The sequence below is a fragment of the Triticum urartu genome, unplaced genomic scaffold (genome assembly GCF_003073215.2).
Source record: "Triticum urartu cultivar G1812 unplaced genomic scaffold, Tu2.1 TuUngrouped_contig_9367, whole genome shotgun sequence".
Lineage (NCBI taxonomy): Eukaryota > Viridiplantae > Streptophyta > Magnoliopsida > Poales > Poaceae > Triticum > Triticum urartu.
Window position 1 is genome coordinate 4,647 of NW_024120404.1, and position 15,018 is coordinate 19,664.

A 15,018-nucleotide genomic window follows, 5' to 3' on the forward strand; every position below is an offset into this window, starting at 1 on the left:
CATATCTAGTCATATAATTTAATGTAATGATGGATGTTGCACAGCAACATATCTCATATTGGCTATGGAAATGCCAAGATAGGTCTTTATGGTGCTTGTTTTGAGGAACATAGCTGGTTTAGGTGTAGGAGAACAAAGAGTAAGTCCTCTCACGTGGTTTGTATGTACCGAAAAGGTTGTGCCATGTCTAGAGGTGAGAGTGGGCAATGCTGGATATGGAAGAGACTAGAAATATGGATGAAGTGGAAGTGCACAAAGTTTTTGAACTCATATTAGTCATAAAGAACTCAAATACTTAATACAAGCGTGATGCGGCATTATCATAGAACTACTCTATCAAGTACTCTAAGGGGATAGTTTGGCGGTGCAAAAGCCTGTTATGCGTCACGATCTAAACCAAAGTCGCCACTCACGTACAACTACCACTTCGACGTGGTGTGACTTGAGTAACACTTGTAAGTACCCAACTTATGTTTGTTATTGAAAGAAAGAGCACGATACCAAATATAATAATAACATATTTCCACTAATTAGCACATACTCATTTACATACATGTTCATCTATTACTTCCACATAATTTCAAAACAATTGCAAAAAATCCAGTTTTCCAGTTTATAACTCATAGAAATTGTTCATGCAAGTTTTTAAATATACCACCAATGCATACTTATCTATTTTAGTGCCAACATATAATTTTATGAAAACAACCATTTTGTATCAAACTCTATAAAATGATATAAGTGAACCATAGTGAGTTTAAAGTGTTTCTAGTGGACTGCATGCTCTAAAAGATATAGGTGAATTGATAGAGTAATTCTATATGAAGGTTGCAGTGCATATACTCTCTCTGATAATAAGGTCTCGATGTCATGATCAACACATAAAAAATGAAAATATACTCCAGGAACAACACATATTATGTGGACAAATAAAAAGACAAGTCTAACTCAGGCAAACAAATAATTATTGAGGAAGAAGGGGGAAGCCTTGGGCATCCCCGTTCTTAGATGTTTGAGACTCTTGAAAATATTTCTTGGGGTGCCTTGGGCATCCCAAGCATCAACACGTGTATATACTTATTCCTCTCATATTACTGTCTCAAAAAGGGTCCTAAAAAGCTTCATCCACATAAAACTTACACATGACTCGAGATAGGTTAGTATAAATAACACTTAATACTTCTTGCAAAAAATAAAATAAAAAAATAACACTTAATACACAATCATGCCTGGCTATAACATAATTGTCAAAATGTAATTCATTATTAGCTAATGCATGCTAACACAATCTAAGAAAAGTTATATACCTCTACAGGAATAACAAAATTGCAAACATCAGTAGTTAAGCACAATTACAACAAAAATATGTCTACACGGAGTAGTTTGTAAATATGCAAATGCATGTTTTTATTTACATGTCTGCTTTTAAGTACACATTGTATATTTTTTGATAACACATCAAACATTTTTCTGTTACACGTTGAACATTTTTCCAATGAATGATGAACATTTATTCAAATACATGTTTTGATTATTTTTGGCGAGACATGTCCAACATTTATGAAATACACATTAATGTTTTTGTAAATACCCAAACATTTATTTTGACATTGTATTAACATTTTTTTCTAAAAATACAGGAACATATTTTGACAACATGTGGATTTTTTAATGTCAAGAAAATTAGTTTTAATGACACACAACAATTATTCAAGATACATATTTTTACATTTTCCAAAAATAAAGTCATGATCATTTTCTCGATATGTGTGAACTTTTTTGCTTGTTCCTACAAAGATTTCTTAAAATTATATGTTTTTTACATTGTATAAAAAATATTTAAAACATTCATCAAACATATTTTTTGAAACAAGTAAACATTTTTTTAAATGGCACGAAACCTATGTTTTTCATGCTATCCATATTTTCTAAAGGTTGTACAAGAATTTTGTTTACAATGCCAGAATATTATTTAAATGTACGATGAAAATTGTAGTAACATTTACTAAATTAATTTTTGAGTATATGTAAAAATTGTCAAAATTTAAGTAAAATATAAAATTACCAAAAATGAGGAAATAATGCTACTGGAACGGCCCGTTTCGTCAGCTCAAGGGGAGACAAAGGCACGCCTGTTTGGGAAGATCCTATTTAGCGCTTTAGGCGTCTGTTAATGTGCAGTATGCAACCGGGCGCCTTAACCCTTCAAGCTGGTCCGGCCAGTTTAGCTATTGTTTCTTTTTCTTATTTGTTTTTCCTGTTCTTAAATTTCGTGAAATTTTTCCCAAAATCGGTCAAGTTTTTTCTGAAATGATGATTTTTTTTTCAATTTTGTGACTTTTCACAGAATTGCTGTACTTTTTTAAATCGATGAACTTTTTTCAAATTCAATGAATATTTTTTAAATTCGACGTTTTTTGAAAATCATTGAAACTTTTTTAGATTTTATGAACTTTTTACAAATTTAATGATTTTTTATATATCGATGAATTTTATTTCAAAATCAGTGAACTTTTTTTCAAGTTCATAGACTATTTTCCAAAATCCAAGGAATTTTTTAATTAAAGATTTCTTTTTAGTTTTTTGCGGTTTTTTCCTGTGCTTTTTTGTCAAAGATGAACGTGTACATGGGCCAGCCCACTAGAGCCTGCACATCGGCGCTAGGGAGCTTTTGATGGCGCCTGAAGCCCCCAATAGGAGCTACCAGGTGAAATCGCTGATTAAGGAGCACTCTTTATAAAGTTCACTCCCACCTTTTCAGATTGCGGCAAGTGGCACATCCACGTATCGCAACCTATGAGTCTTTTTCGTAGATCTGGTTTTTGAAAACATTTTATCTCTTAAATTGTGCGTCCAAATCTTGAACCGTTTTCGCTGTTGGATTCATCGCATCGAGATCTTCACAACTAGATCCCATGTTGATAGATTTTGACGAACTTTTTTTTCACGAAAAAACCAGACAAAAAAACCGAACCGGGAGCATGCTTTTTCCCTTGCCGAAATAGGTACGACTGTGCTTCTCGCGGAAGCAAATCAGTGCCTCCACGAGAAGTAAATATGTGCCTCTCACGGCAGAAAAAAAAACACTTTTCTTTTCCTTTTCCGATAGACACGACTTTGCCTCTCGCGGAAGAAAAAAAAGTTTATTTATTTCCGTTCCTTAAAGCCACAACTGTACCTCTTGCAGAAGGAAAAACAAAAGAAAACGTTTTTTTGTTTCCGAAAGGAATGACTGTGCCTCTCGCGAAAGGAAAGAAAGAAAACCTTTTTTTTCGTTTCCGAGAGGCATGACTGCGCCTCTCGCAGAAGGAAGAAAACATGTTTTTCCCTGCTAATTTTTTTATCTCCAAAATCTAAGAAAAACTGAGGGAAAACGAAAAACTCGAAAACTCCCGAAAAACCCTCTAAAAAGCTGAAAAGCGTGTAGGAAATAAAAAATAAAAATCAGAGGGAACACCGAGAGCGTGACCCGTGGCAGTGGCGGAGAGCGTTCCAAGTGGCGCGTTCTCCGCCCACCCTAGGTGACCCTTGCGGGGGCTCGTGAAGGAGTAGTCTCTCGTTAGTTGCTCTCGCTCCGGGGAACAGACTATGTGTCACCCACTATGTGTCCTCCCACAGCTTACCTGCTGGGGTAGGTATTGGGCTAGCGCAGTAACCATGTTCCACCATCATGCAACGCAATTTCGGTTTTTTGCTTTTCATCCATTTTTATTCATATTATTGTTATTTTTTGCTTTACTTTTTTTACTTTATGTATATATATATAACTTTTAATTTATATTTCTATTTTTCTTTTCTTTATATTTTAGAATATATTACAAAAGATAATTTACATATTTTTGAAATAAAATTAACCTTACATTTAAAAATGTTAAACATATATAATTGTTTAATGTATACAAAAATATGCAATATCAATATAAAAAAATATTAATCATGTGAATTGAATATGTGTAATCATGTGTATGAAAATTGTTTCTGACATTTTAAAAATGCTCAAATGAACATGCATTTTAAAAAATGTGTAAAAGTAATTTGTACGTTAAGAATATATATGTTAAATATATGTAAATCTTCGCAAGTTCCGAATATATATATTTAGTAAAAATATTAGCAAAATTTAAATTTCTTTTCACTAGGAAAAAGTTTCTATCGTTAAAAAATACCCAATGTGTATTTGAAAATGTTTGAAATGTCTTGAACAATTTTTAGATGTATGTAAAAAGAGACAAAAGAAATTATATTTGAAAAATGTTAATCATTAATTTGAGAAGTGTGAAATCTTACTAACATGTACAAAAATGTGTAATGCATATGAAAATGTAGACGTGCGTTGAAAAAAACGAAGGACAAAAAGGCTAAAATTCAATGAAAACCTGAGAAAATTAGTTTATACTAAAGAAAAAAGTAAAAAAGGAAAAAGTAAGCAAGAAATCCAAGGGAAAAAAGAAACATAAAAAAGTAAAAGAAATAAAACCAGGAAAAGACCAAAAACAAAAAAGGAAAATAAAAAGTAGAGAAACCAGCAAAAACCCATAGAAAACTGGTCTTGAAAACTGGAAAAACCAGAAGAACAGAAAAACAAAAGAAAAAAGGACTCACGCCACTCTACAGTGCTTGGTCGGGCTACTAGCGTCCGCCTTTAGTTTCTTTCTTTTGACTGCTCCATGCACAAGTAGAAGCCGTTTCATGGCAAGAAGAAGCCATTTTGGTTGGGATAATATGATTGTTGAAGCTCTCGGGCTGCCATTTTTCTTCCAAAACCACTATTACAGGAATTTTAAAAAAATCTGCACTAATTTGAAAACTCTCATAAATTTAAAAATCATTCTAGAAATTTAGCAATCTAACTATTTTGTGAGATTACAAAAATGTTCGTGTATTTAGAACTTATAGAATAAAAAATATACTTAAAGTTTTAAAAAATGTTCACGAAGTACAAAAAAGTTCATGATTAAAATAAGCAAAGGATTTTCATTCGCAAAAATATAAAGGATTTTTAAAAATGGTAAAAAATTAAAGTATGTACATTATTTTTTCTAAAAAGTTTGCGGATTATTAAAAATGTTCTGTAATTTATAAAGTATTTACTGAAACTCAAGAAAGAAAGAGGAAATGAAGGTAAAAAGGTAAAAAAGTAAGAAAAGTTATAAGAAGAAAGATGCCACCCATTTCACACTAGAATCTAACCTTACATTTAAAAATGTTAAGCATGTATAATTGTTTAATGTATACAAAAATATGCAATATCAATATAAAAATAAATATTAATCATGTGAATTGAATATGTGTAATCATGTGTATGAAAATTGTTTCTGACATTTTAAAAATGCTCAAATGAACATGCATTTAAAAAATGTGTAAAAGTAATTTGTACGTTAAGAAAATATATGTTAAATATATGTAAATCTTCGCAACTTCCGAAATATATATATATATATATATATATATAGTAAACATATTAGCAAAATTTAAATTTTCTTTCCACAGATTAGGAAAAAGTTTCTATCGTTAAAAAATACCCAATGTGTATTTGAAAATGTTTGAAATGTCTTGAACAATTTTTAGATGTATGTAAAAAGAGTCAAAAAGAAATTATATTTGAAAAATGTTAATCATTAATTTGAGAAGTGTGAAATCTTACTAACATATACAAAAATGTGTAATGCATATGAAAATGTAGACGTGCATTGAAAAAAAAGAAGGACAAAAAGGCTAAAATTCAATGAAAACCTGAGAAAATTAGTTTATACTAAAGAAAGAAGTAAAAAAGGAAAAAGTAAGCAAGAAATCCAAGGGAAAAAAGAGACATAAAAAAGTAAAAGAAATAAAACCAGGAAATGACCAAAGACAAAAAAAGGAAAATTAAAAACTAGAAAAAACAGCGAAAACCCATGGAAAAGTGGTCTTGAAAACTGGAAAAAACCAGAAGAACAGAAAAACAAAAGAAAAAAGGACTCACGCCACTCTACAGTGCTGGGTCGGGCTACTAGCGTCCGCCTTTAGTTTCTTTCTTTTGACTGCTCCATGCACAAGTAGAAGCCGTTTCAGGGCAAGAAGAAGCCATTTTGGTTGGGATAATACGATTGTTGAAGCTCTCGGGCTGCCATTTTTCTTCCAAAACCACTATTACAGGAATTTTAAAAAAATCTGCACTAATTTGAAAACTCTCATAAATTTAAAAATCATTCTAGAAATTCAGCAATCTTACTATTTTGTGAGATTACAAAAATGTCCGTGTATTTAGAACTTATAGAATAAAACATATACTTAAAGTTTTAAAAAATGTTCATGGAGTACAAAAAAGTTCATGATTAAAATAAGCAAAGGATTTTCATTCGCAAAAATATAAAGGATTTTTAAAAATGGTAAAAAAAATAAAGTATGTATATTATTTTTTCTAAAAAGTTTTGCAGATTATTAAAAATGTTCTGTAATTTATAAAGTATTTACTGAAACTCAAGAAAGAAAGAGGAAATGAAGGTAAAAAGGTAAAAAAATAAGAAAAGTTATAAGAAGAAAGATGCCACCCACTTCACACTAGAATCTGCGTTTACTTGAAAACTGTATGTTACACAAGAATAGAAAATCGCGACATATATGACACTCATTGTGTCGATTTTTTGAGCCTTTGATAAGGGACGACCGTCATGGGCCATGCCTAGTACCGAAGTGCGATGATTTTTTACGTTCGTTCAACACTGCTCAGTTTTGCAATGATTATACATGGTTCCTTTCGTTGATGTTTCTATTTTTTTACATCAATTTTTTTAGAGTTTCTCTTTTCTGTACTTATTAGTTTTTATTTTATTTTCTATCATTTCCCTTTCTTTAGAGCATGTTCCAAATTTTAAGTATGTTTATGTTTTTATGGAAAAGAATGCTCACTCATTTAAACAATCCATGAATCTTCAAAAGTGTTCATAAATTTTAGAAATTGTTCAAATTTTGAAGTTCACTTTATTTTGGAAAAAATGTTCATAATTTCTTAAAAAAATAAGTTTCTTTCTATTGTTGGTGAGTTTGGCAGTTGGCACCTAAGTCTTATGTCCAAGCCATCTGCATGTGTTGCTGCCCAATAGATAGTATCATCCATGTGAATGTGTGTTTGGTCTTCACATTGCCTTGATCTATGTAGATGCATCCACCATTTTATGTTAGCCATTTTGCCTTGATGTGGACGAATCCCGATCACGTGTCATTTGGGCTCACTTCTAGTGTCATTGTCGGCTGATCCTTGGACATCATTGTTTCCACATATTGCTTTTTTACTATTCCTTTTTGCCTCCTCGTCATATGTAAAAGGCTAAATTCCTATCTTGCTATCAAACATCATGGTACCGTCGATGCCGTATCAAAGCTCCACTAACACCACTAAGAACATCATTTTTCTCGATATACCTATTGTTGTGTGTGGTGTGACAGGGATCACCCTACGCTTGCTACTCCTTTTATTGGGACAACATTTGTTTGGTGCCCACGCACAAGACTTTGCAAACTAGTACAAACCAGTTCAAATAAGACTAATCATCACACATGGTCGGCCCGTTAGCGCTTGCGAAATAATTGTCGCATACACATGATGATTTACATGCGTTAAATTAAGAAACCCACTGCCTTAGAAAATGTAGAGATAAGGGATGCATTCATGTAGAGAAAAGATCACAAACTTGGTCCTTACTGAAAGTCCTGGGAGAAGCTCAGGACAAGGACAATACATAGAGAGAGAGAGAGAGAGAGAGAGAGAGAGAGAGAGAGAGAGATCCGCGCATGAGTCCATGATGAGAGAGAGAGAGAGAGAGAGAGAGAGAGAGAGAGAGAGAGAGAGAGAGAGAGAGAGAGAGAGAGAGAGAGAGAGAGAGAGAGATCCGCGCATGAGTCCATGATGATCGATGAGCCACGAGAAGGATCACCATGTAGATTGCCTTGGGGTCGGCAGTGGGGGTGGGGAGCCATTTTTCGATCTAGTTTTTTTTAATAAACACATCCTTGCTTTATAATGATATAATAGAAATGTCAGGATGAAGAATTTGAAATAGGGGCAACATATGCTCCTGGATAAATAGTAATATCATAAATATTTTAAACAAAAAATTGTTTTCTTTCTTTCTACAATATAGATGCTCGTGCCTTTCAACTACGTGCAAGTTTTATGAAGAAATGCTTTATTTGATACTCTAAAAATAACCATCACTCTAAAAAGTCAGTTATGTAAGCTCCATATTTGTTACTCCTCCGTCCAACAATACAAGAGCATTTTTGACACCGGTGTAGTGTAAAAAATGGTTGAAAATACATGGATGAACCCGGGTACATATGATCTCACTTCGGAAAACACATTCCTAAATGTCAAAAAATTCTGAAAAGAGTTGCATCCATACACCTACGCGTTCTATGTGCGCATATGAAGTTTTGCGGAAAAACAACTTTTATATTGGCGTGTACAAAAAAGACAAAAAAAACTGTCGTCGAATGTTATTTAGAAGCACTGAAATTGTCTTTTTTGCGAAGGCAAAATAAAAATACATTTTATTTGCAAAACTTTGTGCCCGTACACATATTTATGAAGATGTACTCATGAAATTTTATTTTGTAGTTTTTGAAAATTTTAAAACACGTTTAAAATGCATTTTTAAAAAGTGGGTTCATATGTACCTAGGTTCAGGTAGTGCCTACTCCAAAAATGCTCTTCTCTTATGGGACGGGGAAGTATTTCCCACACATGCCAAAGAAACATTTTTTTATTAAAGTTTTTTTCGAGAAACTGGCAGGAGCGCTGCCTTTCATTTTTATTAAAGTTATGTATGTGCATAAAAAATGTTTTTTTGTATCGATAGTATGACCTGTTTCACCATGGAATCATTAATTTTCTCTTGGGAGAATATCCAACAATCCCTTTTTCCCTGCAGTGAACGATTTTGTTGAAGCTTCCCGGAATCTTGCAGCCCCGGGAGTTCTCTAACTGCTGTGAATTGAAAAAAGAAGCTGGTTGTGGTCTGATAGACCAGCGTCCAAGATCCTAGCTGCTGCAGCAGCCTTCGTCGAAGTTCCATGTTGTCAGATTTTTATTAACCTATTGGGACTGATAGCCGTCGATGGCTCTTAAATTTCTATTTTGTCAGCATTGGCCTGGGGGATATTAGAATCTGGATTCTGGGAATGCAGTATTAGATCCGTCTAGCTGCCTAGCACGGACCTAAATCGTTGGATACACTCTTAGCTCACGCACAGAATACCCTTTTTTTTAATATTAGAAAACAGTGATGTTATTTTTTTTGCGGGAAGTCATGTTATTTTTTTTTGCGGGAAGTAGATAGAAAAACAGGAACAATGACGGCTACGTACGTTATCATATCATCATAACTTTTGAATATTCATGCATGTGTCATGGACTTCTTTTTGGAGGTATTGCACGTGTCATAGACTTTCGATGATGCCATTTCATATGACTTTGAGAGTTCGTGTTATTGGCAACTCCAAGCAAATAATATGTACTCTCGAGAAAAGCAGAAAATATGTAAAGATGCTCTGAAAATGGTATTTTGTCAACACGTCAATACCAAATCCTAGCTAGTGGAGTTTTAAGAAGGTGATGGACTTCTTTTTCGTAGGGATTGCATGTGTCATGGACTTTTGACCGTGCATGCCAGTTCAAATGATTTTGAAGGTTCGTATTATTGGAACCCCTAGTGGAAAAAAATTGTAAACTCGGTTCAAGTGCACGTCAATGCCAAATCCTAGCCAGTATTGACGGCGAGCACCTTCGTAGTGCCATGGTCTTAGGGCCGAGCAGAAGAAAATGATGTACAAGTGGATATTTAATTGTAATCTTGTGAAATTAATGATGTACAACTCTGTTCAGAGCTTAAAATACAGGAAAAGGAAAAAACAGCCGTACTGACATTTTTTTACTGGCAGCTCCAAGTCACCGGCACTTGATAATGCTTCGGTCGTAGTTTCCACCGGCCCTTGATAATGATCCATATGACCGAGTAATATTTTTGGAGTGTGTTTTCTCCATGGCTGCTATGTGGAGTATGTCAGCAGACTTTAATAGTTCGTCTAAGGTTACGGGTTAGAACCGGTTCTCTATATATATGTGCCCTTCTGCATGCATGGCACAAGTACACCTACAATTTGTCTCTGATCTACTTCACCGAGCACGAAGCACTATACATAAGAAGAACTGAATGGCAGCAGCACATGGACATGGAGACAGTGCTGGCCAGGAGCAGATGAGTACTTTTCATCCAAGCCTGTGGGGTGATTTCTTCCTTACTTATCAGGCCCCATCTTCAGCGCTGGTATGTGCGAGCCGGAGATGCCTGATTTATAAAGTTTGTGATTTAACTTAAATCTAAAAACAACTTTTTTGTTTTTATGGGAGTCGAGGCTTTGCGTTTTCTCCTCACAAGAACAAAATCATTGTAGTATTAATATATCAATATTTTATTTGGTGCATATTGTTGTCCATCCTTCTTACAAGATACACATTAGACGTTACCACCATCTATTTTGGCATGTTTTTGTTAATAGGATGGATTAATGTCATATTCTTTGAAATTTTATTAAATTCAAAAATTATGACCCAAACCATGGCTGTTCATAAGATTGGCACTTATACTTGCAGCTACCTCAAATGAAAGAAAGAGCAGGAGTGTTAAGGGAACAAGTAAGGGCGATGATAAAAGATTCAAATGAAATACCAAAAATATTAGATCTTATAATGACGCTAGAACGACTTGGTTTGGACTACCATTATGAGAATGAGATCAACCAGCAATTCAATGTTGTTTTCAACTCTGATTACGATGATAATAATCTACACTTGGTTTCACTTCGGTTTTATCTTCTACGAAAAAATGGATATGATGTGCCATCAGGTAAGCGTTATTTATTAATGCTATAGCAAATTAAGATTTGAACATTTTGCTACTGAATTAGAAATCGAAAGGTTTGTTATCAATCAACTTTCAGATGTATTCCAAAAATTTCAAGACAAAAATGGATATTTTGTGAATGTTGATACAACAAATTTGCTAAGCTTATACAATGTGGCATATATGAGGACCCATGGCGAGGAAGTATTAGATGCGGCTATCTCTTTCACCAAAAGACGTCTTCAGTGTGATTTAGAACTGGAATCACCTTATGCAAAGGAAGTGTGTTCTACCCTAGATACACCTCTTTTTAGAAGGGTTGGAATATTAGAAACAAGAAGTTACATATCCAAGTATGAAAAGGATTCTATACGAAATGAAGCCATACTGGAGCTTGCAAAACTGAATTTTAACATTCTACAAATTCATTTCTGTGAGGAGTTAAAAGATGTCACACTGTAAGTTTATTAGAATTTCACATATTGAAATTAATGTCGGGAACTCTTCATTTCTTGCAACCATAATAATTTCATATGGTTTATTGTTTTCCTTATGGTAGGTGGTGGAAGGAGCTCTATGGTAAATCCAATTTGAGTTTTGTTAGAGATCGAATAGTAGAAGTGTATTTCTGGATGAATGGGGCATGCTACAAACCTCAATATTCTCATTCGCGAATTATACTGACAAATATCACAGCTTTCATTACCATTATAGACGATATATTTGACACATATGGTAGTACCAAAGAGAGTATGCAACTTCAAGAAGCAATTAAAAGGTCACAACATTCCTTGCATTCTCCATTTTTTTATTTAAGACAACTAATTCCTTTAATTTAAAAAAAAATCTAGCATCAATTTTGAATGTCGTATGTCAATATAGGTGTATATAAACATAAGATTATATGAGTTTAAGCTATTAAGTAGTATGGAATGCCTATGTTGCTGATATGTATATTACATAGGTACATGACTCCTTTCAGCAGGCATAATAACTAGGCATGGTATTCCAGGTTGCCATATTGTTTCTTGAATCATTGTAAATGATATTGTTTAATAAAATATGGCTCGTGTTAAATAAGCTCATGGTCATGAAACATCATCTCATCAAATTACTGGCTCCCAAGAAATGAAACAACTAAAAATACTAGACACAATAGCATTTGAATGGAAATGAAGAATTGCTTAGGCCTACATTTCAAGATTTTTTTCCATCACAGCTACTATATTTCTTGACCATACATAATATCATAGCAAATTGCAGGTGGGATGAAAGTGCAGTAGCTCTGCTTCCAGAGTACATGAAGAATTTCTACCTGTATTTACTAGAGACATTTGCTTCCTTCGAGGTGGAGTTAGGAGTTGACAAGACCTACCGTGTGTTTTACCTAAAAGAAACGGCAAGTACTCTATTTTATTTCAGCAAACTAGCTCATTGTAAATAATTACACAATTAGAAATGAAATGTCTGTCCTCCTATAAGTATATTATGATTGTGTATTGCCAAAATAGAACCACAACGGTCTAGATGTATATATGTTATGTTTCAATATCTTATTTTGATACAATCAAGTTGATGACATAATGTAAAAATGTGAATATATTTTCATATAAATAATTAAATAGTATGTAAACATTTTCACTAAATAAAATAAGGTAAGGTAAAATGGGCATGTTTGGTATGAGACAAAAATTGCATGTTTCATAGTTCTCAAGGTTGGACCACAATCATTCACCATTTATTCCTTTCATTTCTAGTCATTTATTCAGAAATGGTATTTTTATTGGTCAATGAATTATTTAATATTGTTCACTCAAAACACAGAGACCTTCTAGGTGCATAAAATTGATGAAGTTCTTTTCCCTTTAAATGGAACTTATCCTGCAGGATACACCATATCATGTGAACTAATTGATTTTTATTGCAAGTAATCTAGCTTAAATAGTCGGTACTTCTAAGAAACTATAGAACCATCTACTAATATTGTTTTTATATATACACAGCTGAAGCAATTAGTTCAAGCATACGCCGATGAACTAAAATGGCGTGATGAACATTATGTGCCAAAAACAATGAGCGAACATCTTAAAGTTTCATCTACAAGCATTGGACCCTACCTGCTAGCTTGTGCTGCATATGTTGGAATGGATGAGATAACATCAGAGGAGACTTTCAAGTGGGTTCTAGAAAGTCCACAACTAATCAAGTGTTTGGGTATATTTGTCCGTCTCTCAAATGATATAGTGTCAACCAAGGTATTTCTCTATACTTACACAAGTGGACATGTGAATATTAATTTGGCATCTTGGAAAAAATGATGAATTTGCATGTAAAGAACTATGTTATGTATGTTTAGAACAAAAAGGAATACAAACATCAAAGGAGGCACAATTACGCTGATAATAGTAACTACTCCCTCCGTTCCTAAATATAAGGAGGCACAATTAGTTTTCAAAATTTCAAATGTCGAATATGTTTGACCAAATCTACAACAAAATATATAAATATTAAAAATACTAAATATATAAAATATAATTCCTGATGAATCTAGTGATAATGATTTGGTATTCTAGATATTGATATTTTTGTCTATAAACTTGGTCAAAGATAGATAAGTTTGACTTTTTGAAAAATATATAATTCATGATGAACCTTATATTTAGGAACGGAGGGAGTATAATATTACCTTCACATTTGATTTGGTGCTAGATTAAAGAAGCGAGCTCGAACCTGTCACATAGAAGAAGTAATTTGCAAATGTTATATTATTTGACACTTTGTAACTGAAGGAAATATGCCCTAGAGGCAATAATAAAGTTATTATTTATTTCCTTATATCATGATAAATGTTTATTATTCATGCTAGAATTGTATTAACCGGAAACATAGTACATGTGTGAATACATAGACAAACAGAAAGTGACTAGTATGCCTCTACTTAACTAGCTCGTTAATCAAAGATGGTTAAGTTTCCTAACCATGAACAAAGAGTTGTTATTTGATTAACGAGGTCACATCATTAGTTGAATGATCTGATTGACATGACCCATTCCATTAGCTTAGCACCCGATCGTTTAGACTGTTGCTATTGATTTTCTTCATGACTTATACATGTTCCTATGACTATGAGATTATGCAACTCCCGTTTGCCGGAGGAACACTTTGGGTGCTACCAAACGTCACAACGTAACTGGGTGATTATAAAGGAGCATTACAGGTGTCTCCAAAGGTACATGTTGGGTTGGCGTATTTCGAGATTAGGATTTGTCACTCCGATTGTCGGAGAGGTATCTCTGGGCCCTCTCGGTAATGCACATCACATAAGCCTTGCAAGCATTGTAACTAAGATGTTAGTTATGAGATGATGTATTACGGAACGAGTAAAGAGACTTGCCGGTAATGAGATTGAACTAGGTATTGGATACCGACGATCGAATCTCGGGCAAGTAACATACCGATGACAAAGAGAACAACGTATGTTGTTATGCGGTCTGACCGATAAAGATCTTCGTAGAATATGTAGGAGCCAATATGGGCATCCAGGTCCTGCTATTGGTTATTGACCGGAGAAGTGTCTCGGTCATGTCTACATTGTTCTCGAACCGTAGGGTCCGCACGCTTAACGTTACGATGACAGTTATTATGAGTTTATGCATTTTGATGTACCGAAGGTTGTTCGGAGTCCCGGATGTGATCACGGACATGATGAGGAGTCTCGAAATGGTCGAGACATAAAGATTGATATATTGGAAGCCTATGTTTGGATATCGGAAGTGTTCCGGGTGAAATCGGGATTTTACCGGAGTACTAGGAGGTTACCGAAACCCCCCCCGGGAGCCATATGGGCCTTAATGGGCTTTAGTGGAAAGGAGAAAGAGGCAGCCCAAGGTGGCCGCGCGCCTCCCCCCTCCCCTAGTCCTATTAGGACTAGGAGAGGTGGCCGGCCCCCTTCTTTCTCTTTCCCCCTCGGGGAATCCTAGTCCAACTAGGATTAGGGGGGGGAGTCCTACTCCCGGTAGGAGTAGGACTCCTCCTGCGCCCTCCTCCTGGCCGGCGGCCCCCTCCCTCCTGGCTCCTTTATATACGGAGGCAGGGGGCACCTCTAGACACACAAGTTGATCCTTGAGATCGTTCCTTA

The 15,018-nt window shown here is 34.4% G+C and overlaps 1 pseudogene; it reads left to right on the top strand.

Annotated features, from left to right (window-relative positions):
- Window positions 1-10,152: 10,152 nt before the first annotated feature.
- LOC125532206 lies at window positions 10,153-13,682 on the top strand (annotated as a pseudogene).
- Window positions 13,683-15,018: the final 1,336 nt, after the last annotated feature.